General features: G+C 38.1%; 1 protein-coding gene and 1 pseudogene across 3 annotated transcripts in view; both read right to left on the bottom strand.

Moving 5' to 3' along the window:
• FGD4 (FYVE, RhoGEF and PH domain containing 4) overlaps positions 1–14,889 on the bottom strand; it is a 199,473-nt gene that overhangs the window by 118,596 nt on the left and 65,988 nt on the right. Inside the window, exon 1 of one of the 3 annotated variants that reach the window (XM_067696111.1) lies at positions 12,235–12,401. The exons of the other annotated variants lie outside the window; for them this stretch is intronic. The gene's annotated coding sequence lies outside the window, so the exon portion shown is untranslated. Of the gene's footprint in view, positions 1–12,234; positions 12,402–14,889 lie in introns of those variants that run through there. 3 annotated transcript variants of the gene reach the window in all.
• LOC137202801 (small nuclear ribonucleoprotein E-like) lies at positions 4,868–5,389 on the bottom strand (annotated as a pseudogene).

Below are 14,889 nucleotides of genomic sequence, written 5' to 3'. Positions count from 1 at the left end.
AAACCAAATATATACCACACCTAAACCAACTACTGGAAATAATGCATAAATCTAAAACAGATAAACTCTAAGCACTCAAAATAAATCCATCAGAAATAAATTTTTTAAAGGCAAGGAAAAGAAATAATTAGGATATAAGCTTAAAGCAAAAACTAAATAAAACAAAAATTGTGAGCTGTGACTAGACCTTTACGTCTTAATTACCTCATTACTCTATGGTTACCCACTATCCTAAATTTAGGACTTCTTTTCTTGGCATGAACAGAAATGAGGCACAAATGTTGAAAGGAAAAAGACAAAATTATTATTTGCAAATGATACAATTCTACTGTAGAAAAATAAATTCAAAGAAATCAAGGATATTATTTATAATACCCGAAATTTAGTGATGTGGCCAAACATATCAATATAATTCCTTTATAAGGCAAAAACTATCAGAATACTGGTGAAATTTACTAACAAGGGCACACAACACTTGGGGATAATATCAAGAACTGTGTATGAACTATTTGGGGAACAAAGAAATGAACTCTTATCAGAAGAAATAAAACTAAATGGAGAGAAATAATGCACTGCTAGATACAAAGATCCATTTTAAAGATGCCAATTCTTCTCAAATTACCAGATAGTCTTCTAGTAAATTTATATATATATAACATATATATATGTATATATGTGTGTGTGTATATATATATATATATAGTTTTCCAGTAAAATTTCCAACATACTTTAGGAAATAAATTAAACAAAGTGACTCTAAAGTTTATGTGGATTAAAAAAATGAAAATACCAATGAAAATTCTATGAGAGGAGTAATAATGGGTAAAATAACTGTACCAAGTTTTTTAAACATGTTAAAAATACTATAAACATACAGCTATCTCCCAAATTTATAACTCCAGGACAAATCTCTTTCCCCGTGAATTGCAGATTCCTACATCTAACTACTTACTGAACATCTCTGCCTGATTAATGTTTAATAAATATCTCCAACATAACATCCCAAAACTCAACTCCCAATTTCTCACCCAAACCTGCTCCTCCTGAATCCCTCCTTGTTTTTGGAAACAGCAACTCCAACATTCCAATCACTCGAGCTGAAAGCCTGAGAGCCCATCTTTGACTTCTCTCTTTCACTGACATCTTCACATACAACCTGACAGCTCATGACATGGGCTATTTCTTCCAATACGGCCACTTCTAATATGACCCCTCCACCACTTCCACCTGGTCTAGGCCATACCACCTCTCACCTGGATTCCTTAATAATTTCCTAATTAAACTCTCTGCTTCCACTTTGCCCTGTACAGGCTATAAAACCTAAGCAGATAATGAGAATTCTCTTCTCAAAACTGACTTTCCCCTTGCACTGAGGATGAAAGTTCCATTCTGTATGAGGGCTTAAAAAGCCCTTAATAGGGCTTCCCTGGTGGCACAGTGGTTGAGAGTCCGCCTGCCGATGCAGGGGACACGGGTTCTTGCCCCAGTCCAGGAAGATCCCACATGCTGCGGAGCGGCTGGGCCCGTGAGCCATGGCCACTAAGCCTGCGCGTCCGGAGCCTGTGCTCCGCAACGGGAGAGGCCACAGCAGTGAGAGGCCCGCGTACCGCAAAAAAAAAAAAAAAAAGCCCTTAATAACCTGCACCTCACCCCCATTAACTCACTTGATTCGTCTCCCACAACCCTCTCCTCCCTTCTGTGAGCTCTCCAGGCAGAGTCTGACATTGTCTCTTCTCAGCACCTTTTCAGTAACTTGGACAGTGACAGTGTTTACTACAGGCCAGAGCTCTCTGCACACATCTCCATTTACAAACCGATAGCCCCTCAAAGCCAGGGACTGTGCCAATCTGATCTTTGTGCTCCTGGTGTCAAGCAAAGGTCCTTATACACAGTGAGTACTTACTGAATCTGCTGAATGAATAACAGCTTGCTGAAGAATTTTTTTATTCTAGGGAAAATTTAGAGGCAACTTAAGAATCTAATAATAGATGAATGGTTATGCAAATAAGAATGTATTCAACTTGATAGAATATCATGCAGTTATTAAAAATACGGTCATGGACTTCCCTGGTGGTCCAGTGGTTAAGACTCCGCCTTCCAGTGCAGGGGGAGTGGGTTTGATCCCTGGTTGAGGAATTAAGGTCCTACCTGCTGCAGGGTGCAGCCAAAAATTTTTTTTAATAAAATTAAAATATGGTCACAAAGACTATATGGCATAAGGGAAATGTGAATGGTATAATATTAACAATGGGGACTTCCCTGGTGGTGCAGTGGTTAAGAATCCACCTGCCAGTGCAGGGGACATGGGTTCGAGCCCTGGTCGGGGAAGATCCCACATGCCGCGGAGCAACTAAGCCCGTGCGCCACAACTACTAAGCCTGTGCTCTAGAGCCCACGAGCCACAACTACTGAAGCCTGCGCGCCTAGAGCCCGTGCTCCGCAACAAGAGAAGCCACCCCAATGAAAAGTCTGCACACTGCAATGAAGAGTAGCCCCTGCTCACCGCAACTAGAGAAAGCCTGCACGCAGCCAACGAAGACCCAACGCAGCCAAAAATAAATAAATTTATAAAAAAAATAATAAATGTTCTATTTACTGAGTCCCTAGTATGTGCTAGGAACTATAATAAGCACTTTACAAATATTTTATTTAAACCTCACAGAGATTATGAAGTAGGTATTACTATCCTCATTTTTCAGTTATGGAAACAGACTCAGAAACTAAGTTCTTTGCCCTACATCTCACTGCTGAGACTAGAACCTCATGTAAGACCAAAGCTTGGGTCTGATCATTAAGCCACACTACCTCCTGGAAGTGTAGGGGAAAAAAATACATAACTGAGTACTAACTATGAACAACTACATAAAAAAGAAAAGATTCTTAGGAAGAAAAGTATAAGCCTCTGTATCTCAAAATTATAAGAGCAGCTGTGAGGAAGAAATATTGGTGATGTTTTCCTTTTTCTGTTTTCCAAAATTTTTAATGTCATAAATGATAATTTTCTAAAAATAATATTTATTCTTCCTACACATATTTTTCAATGTTCACCCCACTATGTTCTTGGGTGGATCTACTAACTATCAAGACAATAAAAAAAAAACTAAAAAGGGGCTTCCCTCGTGGCGCAGTGGTTGAGAGTCTGCCTGCCGATGCAGGGGATACAGGTTCGTGCCCCGGTCCGGGAAGATCCCACATGCCGCGGAGCGGCTAGGCCCGTGAGCCATGGCCGCTGAGCCTGCGCGTCCGGAGCCTGTGCTCCGCAACGGGGAGGCCACAACAGTGAGAGGCCCGCATACCGCGAAAAAATTAAAAAAAAACTAAAAAGAATCTGGCTTATAGTTTCTAGGAAATTGATTCTGTCAGAATTACTCAGAAAGAAAAAAAAGGCAGATCTAAGAAAGGCAAATTAGTAGTGTCCTCTTTAGCTCCAGGTTCACCTCTGGCTGTTCTAACATTGTCTCCACAACAGCATCTCAAGCCACTCTGCTCAGAATCTAATAATAGGGTCCCCAAACTTAAGCTGTAGGACACGTGTCAAATAGTCAATAATCCCCATAAAGGTTCTTGAGATAAAAAGGTGTTGGAAGCAGAGACGCCTGATAATTTATCTTCTTCAAATACTGGGCAGTCTGCAGTGTTGCCTAGAACTTGTTATAAGTAGCCACTGTGCCAGCTGAGCAGTGATCAAATAACCTTGGGAGTATTGTTCTATCTCCCTTCACTATTGAATCTATACCTAGGCACATATTTTTGGAATGTTTTTAAAGCCCTTAGCTTTTACAAAGCTCAATAATAGAAAGACTCCCTAATTAGAAATTCAGAAACCTGGACTCTAGTCCCGGGCTTAACCGCTGGTATGATATGGCAAGCCATTGCCCTCTCTGGTCCTGTGCACTGCAGTCACAGAATGAGAGCACTAGGTTAGATCATCTTCAAAGATCTCTTCTATTCTAAACTAATGAGAATGAATGTTGGAGGAAGGAGGATCCCTCCTCATTCTTACTGGTTTCAGCAGAAAAGGAGAAAGGGGCTAGAGCAACAAGGACAAGAATAAATATTTATTTGTTTTCCAAAATGAAATGGCATACTAAAAATTTCTGGGTACAACCCTTAGGTGTAGTATGACTGAAAGGTCTGAGCAGGAGGTATTACTGAAGTACCAGGTGAGATGGCAATTGTACCCACAACAAAGATGCCCTGTGCAGGTGCACTTCGAGTAACATTACCACCAGCTCAGTTCTCACCACATTCTCTTTTTCTTGCTGAAACTCCTTCTTGACAAATAGTTCATATTATGAAGTGACTGGATATTGTTAGGGTTTTGTCTGTGAATATGAAACAGACTCAAGTTACCTATCCTAATTGGAGATAAATTTATCATGTAAGCCTAAGAAGCACCAGGTTAAACAACAGAGTTAACCAGTCACAGACACTGAAACACAAAATGCAACGTCTGAAAAAGGTGACATTTTCTTAGATATTTTCAGTGTGTACCAAGAATTTTGTATTTTTGCTTAACATTCTATGTAAGAGTTTTTTTATTTGACTGTTTTGCATCTTCTATGAAGATGATTTAGAGCAAAAATATATTTGCAAGGTACGAAGTACCTGACAAGCAAAAGAAAACATTGAAATAAATGGAACTTCTCTGCCCAGTTTGCAAAGTGTTAACAACGATGCAGTAACAAATTCCCTGGCGGTCCAGTGGTTAGGACTTGGCTCTTTCACTGCTGTGGCCTGGATTCAATCCCAGGTGGGGAACTAATATCCCTCAAGCCACATGGTGCGGCCAAAAACAAAAAACAAAACAAAACAAAAACAAAAAACAATGATGGAGTAAAAAGTCTACCCTGATTTGGTGGAAGCATTTTTTTTTAAAGGAAACAATGTAAATATTTTAATAAAAACAATCCCACAGCATTTATTGTCATCTGGTAACAACACAAAGGTGAGCAAAACAATATGAATAAATGCTTCAGAACTACACTTCTAACAAAGTACACCTAAAAAAACTGTATTGCCTTCTCAACAATTTCTCACTTCATTGATCATTTCTAGTTGGAGACACTCGAGCAGAGTAATGTAATCTCCTTTTAGCATGATCCGACCCAGTTGTTTTCCTGACTTTGTTTTAGAATGAATCTCTTCTGCATCATCTAATACGAGGTTCATATACTCATCAAAACCAATGATACAGCCCTCTATCCGCATATTCACTTGCTCATAAAGCCACACCTGAATCCGAGATTTTGCAAGAATCTGAAGATGAGATTGACTGGCTGCACCATCACCTTCTGCACCTTCTGGCCCTGGCCCCAGTATGCCATGGTGGAAGCTCACAAAGACCACACTATCCCGCACACTACCTCAAAAAGCAACTTCCGGAGTCAGAAGCATTTCTTTTTAATTGCCCATCATTCCTCTGATATGGTTAGCATATGAGAGAAGTACTTTCCTTTCCCAGCTACCACACTGCAAAGAAAACAAGTGTTGAAGATAAGTCTATGTCAGAGGGTCTCCAGCCCTTTTTCGTCAAAGTCCAACCATTGGGACTTGAACCAATGCCCCAGGGATATTTTTTTATTAAAATCAGAAGGATAATATATCTTAGTCAAATGAGAATAATGGGATCCAATTCTTCACATCATGAGATCATTGCTATCTTCATTAGGGTAATATTCCCTCTCTTTCCATATATTTAACGTTGACTCTAGAACAGAGGCTGGAGGAAAGTATACAAATATCTGGGTCCTAGTCTGTTGCCTTCCCCATTCTTCATTCTTAATCCACATTCTTTTAAGAAGTGATGCATCTAAATCGGAATCTAGATGTTTTAATTCTTTTTTCTTTGTCTAAGAAACTTTCTGAAATATATGAAAGTGAAGACTCTCTTTGGGGAGTACATATATATAACATAATAAATATTTATGTTAATACATTAATTATATTAGTAACTATATTTTTACAAATATTTGTGACAAGTGGAAAAAGGATTAAGAACAAAGAATGTTCTATAAACAAGACTTATTGGGGATCTACAATTTGCAAAGTTCCAACCTAAACTTTACAGACAAAAAAAGGAGACACTGGTTCCTTTCTCTTGATGAGTTTTTAATATGTTCACACAACAAAGACTTTCACCTCTTTGAGAGGTGAGGGGTGGAAACGTGTTAACAACTGTTATAGATGTCTAGCACTAGGTAAGTGAAAAAGATATACCACACAAACATCACTCTGTAAAAATTATCAAAATATCAACATTATGAACCTTCTTTTTTATACTTTAGGTGCTGAGATCACGCCACAATGAAAATTATGTCAATCCCAGTTTTGTGCTCATAAAATCCAACGCTGAACAGTTAATCCCCACAACTCAAAAATTATCCTGAAGGACCAAAGCATACAAACATCTATTGCTCTAGATCAAAGCTATGCAAAAACTGTTTAGCATAAGTTCTACAGGGTCCCCTTTGGGAACGAAAGCAAATTCAGCAAAAACTGAATGATTCAGCAAAAACTGAACTCTTACTGTTGAAACCTAAGGATTTATAGGCATGCCTCTGAGATAGTGCAGGTTTGGCTCCAGACCACCATAATAAAGCAAATATTGCAATAAAGCAAGTCACATGAATTTTTTGGTTTCCCAATGTATATAAAAGTTATGGTTACACTATAGTGTAGTCTGTTAAGTGTGCAATAGCATTATGTCTTAAAGAAACAATGTACATACCTTAATTAAGAAATACTTTATTGCTAAAAACTGTTAACCATCATCTGGCAACGCAGGGCTGCCACAAACGTTCAGTTTGTAAAAAATGCAATATCTGCAAAACTCAATAAAGTGAAGCACAAGGAAATAAGGTATGCCTATATTTATGGTCTCTCATCTGAGCTCATAAAATCAATTCTTTCTAACCTAACTTTACCTTTTTATCCCAAATCCAACCCCAGAAAGAGGAAAGTAGTCTAGTTTTGTGGGCAAGGGTCCTTTGAGACTAGGACTAAGGTGTATCCAACTGTGAACATTTGAGGCTGTGTGTGTGGTAGAGATATGTATGCAGGATGAGTGGTGTGTGTGTATATATGAGGGTGCACAGGTGGGTGAGAAGGGTGTGTGTGCAGGGGGATTTGGGAAAGCTTCTTAGTTTGCCTTATGAATTATATCTAAACACCCTGGATTTACTTTTGGGGTAACCAGAGGATAACCACTTGAATACGGGGCAAATCATGGTCAGTTAATGCTGCAAATACAGATTCCCAAACTCTGGGCAAGATAGGGTATACTTAAAAATTTCTTGCCCCACAACTTATCAGTGGGGAATGACTTCTCAGCTACAACTTCTGAGCTTTGAGGCTTTCATCTAAGAAACAGGTAGATTAATATTTGGTACCTCCCTCTCAAGAAGATCAGTTAGACCACATAGGTGAACCCCCTATGAATACCTAGAAACCTACATAGTTGTAAGAAGTTTTAAGGGGCAGGGGGGAAGGGAGACACAACTGTCTACTCTGAGACAAGAAGAGCAAAGGATGACTTCCTGTTACAGGAAAAAAAAAACCTTAAGTCTCTTTCAAACCCCCCCTTCCCCCAAAACCCAAAATATCAATAAAACAAAAAAGTCCTTTCTTGGCTCCATTTACATTCTTGTCAAGCTATCTAATCGCATCGCTTTTCTTGTTGACAGTTCTCAAAAAGTGGGAACTCCAAGGTCACTGCCTCCACTTTCTCACCAGTTAGTTGCTCCTTAGCCTACCAGTCTAACATGCACCTGATCCTACTCCCACCAAGGCCAGTGGGACATTGCAATCAGCAAACCCACAGGTCACCATTCAGGTTTTCGTTTTTGTTTTTTTTTTTAATTTATGTATTTATTTTTGGCTGCGTTGGGTCTTTGTTGCTGCGCGTGGGCTTTCTCTAGTTGTGGCGAGCGGGGACTACTCTTCGTTGCGGTGCGCGGGCTTCTCTAGTTGTGGCGAGCGGGGACTACTCTTCGTTGAGGTGTGTGGGCTTCTCACTGTGGTGGCTTCTTTTGTTGCAGAGCACGGGCTCTAGGCGCATGGGCTTCAGTAGTTGTGGCACGTGGACTCTAGACCACAGGCTCAGTAGTTGTGCCGCACAGGCTTAGTTGCTTCGTGGCATGTGGGATCTTCCCGGACCAGGGCTTGAACCCGTGTACCCTGCATTGGCAGGCGGATTCTTAACCACTGTGCCACCAGGGAAGTCCCACCATTCAGTTCTTGAACCCCTACACTTCTCTGGGAGCACCTGACAGTGCTGACCTCGTTCTCCTTCTTGACATTCTTTCCTCCTGGGCCGCCTCACAACCAACTCTCCTGGTTCCCTAGGACTCTCTCCAGTAACTCCTTTCTTCTTTGCTTTAATCAGCAACTCTTTCTCCACCTTCTCCCTCCTCCATACATCCAATCAATCACGTCTGTCCAATAAATGTTCACTGAATAAACATTCATAAAACATCACCAGTAAATGTGTTTCGATATTATACAGCAATTAGTTGGCCAAATATGAAGTTATTAGTTCAAACATGGAACCCCACTGACGGAATAAAAGCCTTTGATCTTTATAAACAAGAAAAAAAGCCAAATAATATCTTACTGAGTGTATGGTTGGAGGTGGGTAAAAGTAAAGACCTTCCCTTCCCTCATAAATTGAACAGTTGTGTAGGAATTTAAATACTTACTTCCCTGCCAAGTTCTTACTGCCAAACCTCATTCCTGCCTCAAGTCCCTTGCACTTGCAGTTCCCTCTGCCTAGAACGTTTCATCTAGATTTTCCTCTTGCTTCTGTAACACAATTCATGCAAATCTGCACTTCGATGCCACTTTCTCAGGTAGGTCTTTCCTTCCTCACAACCCCATCTGTCCGTTTCTATCGATCCTACTACCTTGTTCTTTGTTATTTAATAGCACTTATCACTGCCCAACTTTATATTAAATGTTTCTTTTTCACTCTTTTTACTTTCGGCTCCCACCCTATTTTTTAATGGACAAAAGCTTTGATTGGGAACCTCACAAAAGGTCTCCAATAAGCATATAAAAATCATTAATCAGAGATGTGCAAATTAAAATCACAAAATGATACCACTAGATACCTGCCACATGGCTAAAATTTTTTTAGACAAGCAAAGTATTGGCTAGGAAGGGGAACTAGAATATTCACACCTTAAAACCACTATGGAAAACCTTTAGGCAACGTCTCCTAAAGCTGAACATACGCATAACACAATAATTCCACTAAAAGATGTAATGTTCATAGAACCTTTCATTACATAATAATTGATGGTCATCAACAGCAAAATGGAAATAAAATACTATTCATACACACAAAAAATGGCTGTACAGTGTGTAATGGATAGGTTACAATCTTTGGGAACAGATGATCTTGGACTTGAATTCCAGTTCTGCTATTTACCATGTAATACTGAATATGTAGATATGGGTATATAACCTCATTGAGTCTGCTTTCTCCACCTGAAAAATATGGTCATATCAGCTATCTTACAAGATTATTCTAAGGATTCGAAATAATGTGCATATAACACCAAGCACTGTGTCTAATAGGTACTCAGTAAACAATAAGACTAGGATTTAGGAGATATAACTTATATCACTCAGTATCAATTACCAATACTTTTTATACATAAACTTTCTTCCTGTAAAATAAAGATGATGTTTCACCTGACCTGCCAAACATATCTGCAGCATTTCTGAGTTACCAACACAGTCATCATTGAAACTATAGAAGAACCAGGTCATAGCATTTTATTATTCAGCTACTTTACGGACCCCATGTGCAACTGCAGCTGTTGGTCCTAATGCCAGAGGAGCAAATGAGTTGGAAAGATGAAAACAAATGTGCAGGAGAAATGCCAAGAAGTGTGTAAACGGTGGACAGGAGTCCAATTGGTTCAGTGACAAAGCTGATCCTGAGAACACTGTGTGCACCGTATGCACGCTCTGAAGAAGCATACACAGGTTGGCATGCCTAAAAAACAATGGGGGCCAAAAAACCCCCCTTGAACTACTGTGGTTTTCAGCCTAATTCTGAGTCCCCTTTTGTCTTATAAATAACTCTATTTATACTTGTTATTAGAGAATAAAACCTACAGGTCCTATAATAAATCCTACTTTGACTTTTTTTTAAATATAAAATATATATGTATACATATAATCTGGTGTTTAATAGCAACCAGATCCTAAATTTTAAAGTCACAATAAAAATTAGGAGAAATGACTATTTCTAAGTATAATACATGTTCAATAAAATTTTACTCATCATAATAAAGAAAAGTCGGATAGTAACTTATATTACCATCTAAACTAGTGAGGAGGACGCAGAGCAGGGCAAAGAAAAAATAAATCCCCTAAAATCCTGAAATCAAATTTTCCAATCCAAAATAATTACTTGAAGAATAAGCCTCCAAACTTCCATATTTTGATTGTATATTCACATTACTCTAGCTATTTGTATTCTATTAAAATTTATCATCATGCCTATAAAGTTTTAAATGCAAGACACATTTAAGAATTTATAAGTAACTCAAAGTACTCTACACTCAGTTCCATTCATTCCACAAGGTAGGTCAGTACTCCACGTTGGTGCAAGTCTGTGACATAGGGGCCTCTATACAATGGGAACGAAGAACAACAAGCTTTTTCTTTCTTTTGTGGCTGAATTATTGGGAGAATCTCAGGCCATTTCTAACCTAGTGAAACAAAGAAAAACTAAAGGCTTTGGCTAAAGTCTTGTGAATCTGTGTTTTTCCCAGCACCAGTATTTTCATAGCCCATGCTTTTATGCATAGATCTAGTTTTCCATTCACATGAGGCTTGTGGCATAGAAGAACCTGCCTTAGTTAGGGAAGCTCTCTTTCAATGTTCTTCAGTGATCACCTATCTGCAAATATTCTATAGAAACCACTCCAGTTTTTCTCTATAAAGAAAGCAATGTCATCTACATTTGAAAAATAGCTAGCACATAGGCTCCCTGCCACACAGAAGTAAAAGTTTTTAAAATGTGTGATTCGTAAGTTTAAACCAACATGGAACCTAACACGTTCGTTTAAAATCCTAATTCAATGTCCTTAAAATTCTAAGGTATAGATATTATTAATATCTTAAATCAAGAATACAAACACAATGGGATTTTTCCTCCCCAAGGCACCTTGCAAAGACAGTCTTCAAAAAATGGTGGTGTTCTCTCAGTTATTTATAATCCAAAAACTTGAAAGATGTTAAATATCTAACAATGGAGGATATATTAACTAAATTAAAGTACTACTTTTTAACAGAATATCATACAGCTATTGAATTTTTACTAAGAAGTTTTGTAATGTGAAACATCTAATGTTATGTGGGAAGGGGAAAGCATGATTTTAAAAATCCATGTAAATTACGACCTCAGCTTTGCCAAACAACAGATACAAAGAGGAAAAACACATCAAAATGTTATCAGTAGTTACACCTAAATGTTTATTTTCTTTCTCCTTACTACAAATCAAAAATCTGTTTAAAACTGTTTTTCTGAACAAAACATTCATCTAACGTTGTTTTTCAGTTAAATAGAAAAAGACCATGAGAACATTAAAGCTACAACGCTAGGAGGATCTAGGCAAGTCAACTGACTTCAGAGTCCAATAAATCATATGTAATTTCAAGAAATCCTTAACCTTGTGCGTTACCAATGTACCTTGCTGATGTTTTAGAAGTAGAGGGAATCTTTCCCCAAATAACTGATGAATGAGAGAATATTAAGTGCACAAATAAGTTCTAAGAAACTTGAAGTGTAGCTTTTACATATTAGAAACAGAAGGAAGGAGGAGAAATAGAAACAGAAGGAATGAGGTTATAATAAAAAGGCTCAGCTAAGAAAAGTCAACAGCGATTGCACTTAAAGCACAGTTCACTTTCACTGCTCTCAGGGAACACTGCTATGCTATGAATCCTCAGGAAGAAATGCCATTATCTCAAGTAATCGTACTTGGGCCATGAAAACAAGAAAAAGTGTACCTTTGTGCTAAAATCACAGTATGAAACCATTCTAGACAAGAGCCAGGATAATTTTTCAATAATGATACAAATTACTTACAATTTAGTAGTAAACAAAGAGACAAATACCAGTTACTTCATCTACTCATATACTTTGCATACTCAAAAATTTCAAATGTTTTTAACCTAAGATATTTCAAAAATGGAAACTGCAATAACAATACTCACAGCCCCCCATAAAGGATTCCTTTCAAACAACATCCAGCAGTGCCTTTTATTCTTCTGATTAATCATACTTATTTCCTGCTTGTGGAGGAATTCGTCGGATATACAACTTGTAGGTACAATCTATAGGCATTCTGTATTTAGACACCAAACACGCACACATCTTCTGTTCAACATGGTGAAGAACTAACTAAGGGGAAGTGCACAGCTATGTTTCATAACTCCTCTTCTAGCACTGATGCAGCCTCAAAAAACTACGCAAGTAACGAATTTCAAAATTCCACGAAGGTATTTCAAAATGTGGTGAGAGAACTCTAGAATACTGTGGTAAAATGGGAAGGATGGGGCCAACTACCTGTGATTTTATTGTAGTTAGAGTCTTTAAATTTATAACAAACTATCCTTTAAAACTAGGTCATAAAGAATCTTAGCATATTTTTTCATGGTCATAAGAAAGTCATAAGAAATGCTGAATAGCAAAACCAAGGTCCCCCCAAGCAAAGGGACTTTGTTTCCTTCCCAGGTTACTAGCAATTCCAAATGACTTCTTCATTTAAAAAAAAAAAAAAAAATCAGGATTTTAAAGGAGAGGCACCAATGAGCAAACTTTCCATCCCTGCCATGCTTGTAAGAGAAAATTACTAATTAAAGTCAATGTTTTAGATAATGTATCACATAACACAGACGTCTCAAAACATCTAAGGTTTATCACCACATGGATTTAACATTTACATAATAACCCAAATTCTAATTTCCCTTTCATGTGATATTTAGATGGTGTAGTCAGAATCAAACTATAATATCTAGACTCAGTACAACTTTGCAACAGCACTTCTTCAAATTATTCTGTTTCTGAAAGAATAACAAACTGAAAATAGTGTATTACCTTAAAGTACTTGAGGAAATTTTGACAGGTAGAATAAAATAAACATTAATGTAGCTTATGAACCAAGAAGTGGAAACATGGAGAAAACTACTTGGAGAAACACATGCTAAAATCACAAAGCCTTAGAAATTTAGAAATCCTCCCTTTGTATGGATAAGAAAACTGAGGCCAGGAGTGTTAAGGTAGGATAGATACGGACATACTGATATTAGAGAGACAAGATATATACATTTCAGATATTCTGATACATTTTTTTCGTTTCAATTTCCATAGCATTATATTTCTAAATTAGCTCTTTCTTAAACGTGCTGTCATCCAGTATAACTTTCACAGGGTGGTGGTCTTGAGAGCTACTAACTGGCCTGTAACAATCACTTACTATCAATGAATATTGTTATTATAAGCTTTGAAAGCTTATCTCTATGAAATGAAAGGCATAGTAATGAGACATGGCATGTTCATACAGTGTGAGGTATCCAACCGAGGGCTAATGCTTTCCAAACTTCACCAACCCAAGCCAGCATCCCTACCCAGATCAGCTGAGGGCTGAGAGTGTCCTCTGCAGAGTCAGGGTAGGTTTTGCACAGGAAGTGTTGGTGTATGTGCTCAGGCATGAGTGATGAAGTCAAATGAGGACGTCAGCATTTTTGGTTCCTTCTCTTTAGTTTAGAGGAATACAGCAGGAAACTTCAAACTGACCACATGCCAGTGAACGACTGGCTGAAACTGGAACTGTTCTGCTCTGCTACAGTGTACCAGGGCTGGAAGGATCCAAATAAGTATGTTGGCTCTGGTTCTTGACCTCTTTTTCAATGGTTTAGCAGTTTAGCAGGCAAAGAAAAAGAAAATTCATATGGAACGTTTTCTGATAATTTGACATTGTACATTGTAGATTTTTAATATATCTTTATAATTAAGTAAACCCTTTCTTTTTTTTCTTTTTTTTTTTTTTGTGGTACGCGGGCCTCTCCCTGTTGTGACCTCTCCCGTTGCAGAGCGCAGGCTCAGCGGCCGTGGCTCATGGGCCCAGCCGCTCTCTGCGGCATGTGGGATCTTCCCAGACCGGGGCACGAACCCCTGTCGCCTGCAACAGCAGGAGGACTCTCAACCACCGCGCCACCAGGGAAGCCCCTAAGTAAACCCTTTCACTGTTCATTCAGATATTATGTGAATATAGCTGTAGAAACATGTTACAGGTATTGCACTGAAATAAAATTTCATAAATGTGTGCTTTTATTTGTCTTAGTTTTCTGCTTATACTTTGGTCTGCTAGATTTTACAAAAACAGATTTATCCCTCTTGGCTTTAAATCAAATGATTTTGATCAATTTAGCCACACATTAAGAACAGCTTTAGGAACCACAATATCAACCAATTTGCTATAAAGCCAAAATTAGTACTCCCCCAAGAAAACCATTATGTGGCTAAAAATAAATCTTCATAAAAGAGCAAACAAAGCTATTTGTTTGCTCCTAACACCACCGTCATTCCATTCCATGTCTTGATAAAATTAATATTATGATCAGTAATTACAGCTCTGTATTATTATATACCCTTCTCATAACAACCCTAACAAAAAGGCATTAATTAGCCCCATTGTATAGATGGTAAAACTGAGAACTAAAGTTAAATAACTTAGACAGTAACTGGCAGAGCTGCAATTCAAACCCTGGACTTTTTAACTTCAAAACCTGATATCTAAAATGCAAACTGCCTGCCATTCTCCCAAAGTTTTCCCAAAATTACTAACCTGTGAAAGGATAAGAAAAACT

Source organism: Pseudorca crassidens, chromosome 11, assembly GCF_039906515.1.
Source record: "Pseudorca crassidens isolate mPseCra1 chromosome 11, mPseCra1.hap1, whole genome shotgun sequence".
NCBI classification, from domain to species: Eukaryota; Metazoa; Chordata; class Mammalia; order Artiodactyla; family Delphinidae; genus Pseudorca; species Pseudorca crassidens.
The sequence above is the reverse complement of the archived record's forward strand: the minus strand, read 5'-3'. Positions and strand labels throughout refer to the sequence as shown.